Source organism: Protopterus annectens, chromosome 5.part1, assembly GCF_019279795.1.
Source record: "Protopterus annectens isolate FY-2018-M chromosome 5.part1, PAN1.0, whole genome shotgun sequence".
NCBI lineage: Eukaryota > Metazoa > Chordata > Ceratodontiformes > Protopteridae > Protopterus > Protopterus annectens.
This window is the reverse complement of record NC_056736.1, coordinates 625,551,258-625,557,257: the sequence shown is the minus strand read 5'-3', so window position 1 is coordinate 625,557,257 and position 6,000 is coordinate 625,551,258. Positions and strand designations below refer to the sequence as shown.

The 6,000-nt window shown below is 39.0% G+C and overlaps 1 protein-coding gene across 1 annotated transcript in view; it reads left to right on the top strand.

The window, feature by feature from the left end:
* The window catches only part of LOC122803568 (WD repeat-containing protein 49-like), a 1,120,011-nt gene that overhangs the window by 920,700 nt on the left and 193,311 nt on the right, over positions 1-6,000 (top strand). The gene's annotated exons all lie outside the window — the stretch shown is intronic.

The following is a 6,000-nucleotide window of genomic DNA, read 5'->3' as shown; positions in this document are numbered from 1 at the left end:
AAGAGGTCCCAGGCCTTGGGACACCACTTGCTTGTAACTAACTTGGAGTCTGACATGGCTCCATCAATTCTAACCATGTGGGTTCTGTCCAATGGCCTTGGTGACTGTTTCAAAGAAATCAAACTTTGTGGAGGTATTTGTTTTTGTAGCTGAAGGCTTTCTTGGAAGAGGCCTGCTACCTTGACTTTTTTTTGGTTAAGGGAGCCTGTATTCTGAAAGGGCATTGTTGACTGAGCATTGTCATGAAAGTATGTATATATATATATATATATATATATATATATATATATATGTGTGTGTGTGTGTGTGTGTGTGTGTGTGTGTGTGTGATATATATATATATATATATATATATATATATATATATATATATATATTTGTGTATGTATATATATATATATATATATATATATATATATATATATATATATAGGTACGTATCACTTCACCTAAAACTCATTTCACCTAAACTCATTTCACCAAGACCAAATCACCTAAAGTTCATTTCACCTAAAACTCATTTCACCTAAAACTCATTTCACTGACAAGTAGTACTCTAACGCAGTTGAAAGGTATATATCCTTTTCACCACTGTGGTGCGATCCTGGTGTTAGTATATATATTAAAGGGGTGGGGGGTGCAACCCCCCACATTAGGGGGATGGGGGGCATAGCCCCCACCTAGTTGTCTTTTTAATTAATGTAAAACAAAATCAGACAACATAAAACCAAAATAAGTGGGGGGCTACACCCCCACCCCACCCCACCCCACCCTTAATATATATACTAATACCAGGATCGCACTACAGTGGGGAAAAGGACATATACCTTTGACTTGCCTTATTGCATACTTGTCAGTGAAATGAGTTTTAGGTGAAATTAATTTTAGGTGATTTGGTTTCGATAAAATGAGTTTTAGGTGAAGTGATACGTACCCATACATATATATATATATATATATATATATATATATATATATACATACACATATATAGATAAGGATAGATATATTTTAGTTTTGTTTTACTTTGAAACTACAAAGAAAAGTTGTATAATGTTTTAGTGTGTGTGTAGTGAATAAACCTATGTTTTTATGTATGTCCTGCTCCAGTAACATTTTCAAACTTACACTGTTAGAGAATATAGGCAGCTGGCCAGAGATTTGTTTTAGTGACCCCCCAGTACAAGTATAAGCCCAATTTGGGCTACAGATTCCTTATAGCACTGTGACTTTTGGTTTTCTGGCGTGGTAACCTGGTGTTCACAATCATGGAGGAATTACTGGGGAAAATCATGGAACTGCACATGTGTACTGACCAGAAATGAGAACTTCTACAGCAGCAACTTACTATGCTGGCCAACATACCTTCCAACTCCAAGATTATATCACCTGTGAAGAAATTAACCAAGGAGAATGACTTGCAATCTTGTTTAGTGACATTTGATTGCTTTGCCACCAAACAGAATTGGAACCAAGCATATTGGGCAAGAATCATGTCATCCCATATGACAGGAGAGGTACTGAAAATGTACTTGGATGGAACGTACTGCATGAACTGTTATACATTTAAGAAATATCTGTTAGTCGAGACTAGTATAATCTGTGAGGTGAAAGCAGTAACGTTTTATAAAAGGACTTTTAATGTAGGTAAGTGGGGAAATTTACAGATGCATGACTTAAAAGCACATTGTAAAGCTGTGGCTTGAACCTGATGGCAATAGTAAAGCAAAAATGCTAGCAATCTCTTCCCAGGAGAGGCATATATCCTTTCCTGCCAGTGCTGTAAAGTGTCTCAGCTGTTAATTGGACTTAGGGTACATGTGCAATAGTCAGGGCTTCATCCATCTACACTATGGTACTGACTTAGGAATCTGTTGAAAGTGCAACTCTGTATGCACACGTTGCTTCTATTTGGGCTTTCCTCTGCTGTCACAGTCTTCATCAGTATGTTGACTGTGTGTCTGGATGCTCCATCAGCTAGTATTCCAATACCTAGATGACTGATGGTGGTGCCCTCTTAGCAGCACTGACTGGGGCTTTTTTGGGTATTCTTTATTGCCACTCTTCTCTTTTCTGAAATGGGGTACAGGAGATCAGGGACCAGAGTTCCAAGATGTAATGCAAAGTTACTTCATGATTCATATGCTTCTTGATCTGCCATGGCTGATGGCAGATTGTGCTGTTCACTGTTCTTCTGGTTGGTCTCCGGGGGGGGGGCTACTCCAGTAGTTGGTTTTTCAGTGGATATAAGGTTGTCATTCTATTTCTAGTATGCTTCTGATGATTGCTCAGTCCCACTGCTCCTTGGACTTGCGAATGCTCCTTTATTAACATGAAAACTGAATTCTCCTTAACTACGCCTAGTTCTGGACTTGATGTGTATCAGGGCAATCCTGGTCCAGGCGTCATGAATCAGCTTTGAAAAGTCATTGAATTTCATTCACTTGTATTTAAGAGTGGTGTCTCCTGGTGTGTTGTTTCTAGTTGCTATGAGAACATGTGAAATCATAGCTTCTGTTAGTGAAGTCAGATAATAAGGTGATGGTGTGATGCAGGCAGATGTTAGAGAAGGCCATGCTCTTCTGCAGTTGTAGCAGTGGGCTAATGATTTCAGCATTTTTCTGCTGTTGATCCACATATCAGGGAAGGTATACATCACTGCCAATACGTCATACCACTGCACACATTGTTTTTCTTCTGTAGTAACTTCAAAGTACTGTTGTCTCAGTCAAGATTTTGATTTGTTTAGGAGCAAAGAGAGCAAAGTCCTGTGAAAGTTCTGTTGCCTTTTATGGGTCAATTAGAAATAGGAGGTGTGCATGCTATCCATGGATTAGAGGAGGACTTTTCTATCTGCTTTTCCTCCATTCTATTCATTTCCTTATCAGTTTGCCAAACTCTGAGCAAAGAGACCAAGATTCATCCTAGTAATACAATGCTTGCCCAGAATTACCTCATTTCAGGTCCTTCTGCTTGCCTACAATTAAGATTATTCTAAGACATATGCTGGATAACCCAGTTTTGTGACTAGATTATCACATTCATCTCAGATCTTTGTTCCTAATGCCTGTAATAACTAATGCAGGTACCCCCAAGAATGTGATAATTCAGATCTTATGTAAAAAAAATATCAGAAATGCTTTAGGGCATCAGGAAACCTGCAACTAGGTGCATTTTTCTTAACAAGTGGGTGAAGTTTTGATTTGGGTGAAATATCAGCTTCCTTTTTACAGTTAACTGTATTATTATTATTATCATTTAAGTGTTTCTGCCAGGTAAGCCTTCCAGGTACACGTGCCTGTTTTTCAGTAGTGGCTTAAGAGCCTTATCTATTTAAATGTATATAGTTATGCTTTTGCAAGTGGGCATTGAAGGAATCATAGTCAGGATTAGAAGATGAGTTATCATCAGCTCATGTTGTTAACCACCAGGGCTAAACTACTTGACATGAAGTTATGTATGCATTATCTCAAATATTTATTTGGTATGGATCTCATTTGTTCTTTGGCTGATGTGCCTGTTAGGCAAATTCCACCAGAGTAGTAGATGTTTCTTCTGATTGCTTTGAATAGTATTAGTGGAGGGTGTTTGTGCTGCTGCTGTTACTACCACCTTGACTGAAGTCCATACTGTCACAAGATACTGCAGTATAGATATGTCACTGGGGTTCACAATGAGATTTAGCAGTGCAACCCTGTAAGTCCCATTGTCCTAAAAGTCTTCCTTCCCTCAAGTGCTTGCTTCTTTTTTTCTCATCTGTTATCTAGCTTATTACCCCTGCCACCATGCAACCTGCTTTAAGTGTCCCAGTAGCGCCATACTAGATGATGACAGCTATAACCCTTCAATACGCTGGCCTGTTGACTTCTTGGAGGGTAAAGCCTCTTTTTCTAAACAGGTCTTAGGGACCCAGGAAGTGAGGATTGAAATCAGATGAGACTGACATGCTGCAAGGAGTCGTCATACTGCAGATTGCTAGTCAGGGTCCATAACCTTAGGAGAATTGTGCATTGCTGTCATTGTGGAATACATGCACCTGTATGTTACATGTTGGGCATCTATCAGTCCTCATTCCAGCTTTGATAGCCTGCAGAGTACTTGGTGTTTACTAGAGGGTAGGATAGCTGGCACCCCATGTTGCCCTGTTAACAAATTGTTCCTGTGACGTGGGTCCATTCCCAAACCATAGTTGCTAGCAGCACATGGCCACCTTGCCCTTCCATCTTCAGGCCATGTCTCCTTTGGAGTTGTTGCATAAATAATGACCTTTTAAATGAGAATGTATGTTGGTACTCATAATCCCAAAGAGCCTAGTTTAATTATGTATGTATCTACAATAACATCACTTCTTCAGAAGCAACTTGTTTAGTATCCTTGTAATCCACCCTCATCCTCTCCAATGAACTAAGTAGTATTTGTTGTAGCATAGTCATGTATTTTATATTTATTACAAAATCTCCCTGGTCTTCTCCATCATGTTGTTATAAATTTCTTCAGGGATTCTTCCTTATTAGAACTATCCTTCACTGTCTGGAGGAAAAGGCCTGAAGAGGGCAGGTACCAACCATCCATCTGTGGGTGCGCCTACATCATTATTGATGTGAATACTTGTTTTATTGGAGGAAAAAACAGTCAGTACTGTTGAAGGCAGCATCTCTGCCATATTGTCACACTAGTAGTGGGGTAGCGTGTACAGTCATGGGTTATTGACTGAGATACTAAGGTCTGTATTATGGCAAGAGCCCATACAACCTCCCTTTCTATGATTAATTTATTGCCTAAAAGCAATTACTTTAGATCCTTTGCTGGACCTGAGCCAAACATATTCAACACAAATTGTTCATGGTTATATGTTTGGCACATCAGGGCAGCCAGCAACACACTGAATACTTAACACACAAATCAGTTACATTGGGGGTTAGAGAAATAAACTTCCAAAAAGTGACACAAGTTCATCTAGAGTATCAGAGGGGTCTACCAGAGCTAATGTGGGTGAAGAAAAGAATGAGAAGGCTTAGCCTCTCTTCAGTGGAGGGTAGGGCCATGCGGTCAGTGGTACATCATGGTAGAATCTCCAGTAGGACCAACTGATCATGTCACTTAGAGGTCTGGCATTGCATCACAAAAGCACAAGGCATGCCCACCTTTTGGATTCCAGTGGGAATGTGCAAAACAATTAAAGCTTAAAGGGAAAAAAACACCCGTTGGAGATTATTGCACTGCCACTGTGTGTGCTCAGCTCTCATCCTGAAGGAACAAATGAACTTTAGGACTCTTGCCAAGAGGGGAGCAAATGGGCTAAGAGAGATGTCAGGAAGGTACGCTTTATAATTAGATGAGCATCAGGGAAAAAAAACTAGCACACATACATAAAACAAATTTGAAGAAACACCTGTGTTAATACAATGGAAAGATACTAGAGAGGATATACTATCTGTTTAATGCTTCTGATGAGTACGGATATTTACAAATATTTAGAAGACATCCTAAGCAAACAGCCAGCTTCATAAAGATATCCTGATCCTGATGCCTCCAGCCAATCTGAATGTACTGCTTTTAAGCATCGAACAACAGGGCTGGCAGTGTAAAAAAAAAAGTCAAAACAATTCCTTAGAAAGTTGCCCCAAACTTCTTATCTTTCACCCCACCTCACAAAACCTTAAAATTTTGAAATATAGCTAATACAGAACTCTTTTATAATTAAGTTTTTTAATAACATAACATGCTGTCTGATTCTATGCATATCACATCATCAACATTACATTGATGTGAATATGCTCATTGAAAGGTTTATTATCATTTGATTGTACAGTCCTTGACTTAAAATGCATTGTTTGAAAGAAATTGACTGAAAGTCTATTTGACTCAAAGCCTATTTAACTGAAACCCATTTCACTGAATCACAAATCACTGAAAATATTCAACATAACGAAAGACAACATAAAACAGTGTTTTTGCAGCCCCCTGCATCCACCATGTGGGGGCTTTGCCCCCACACCT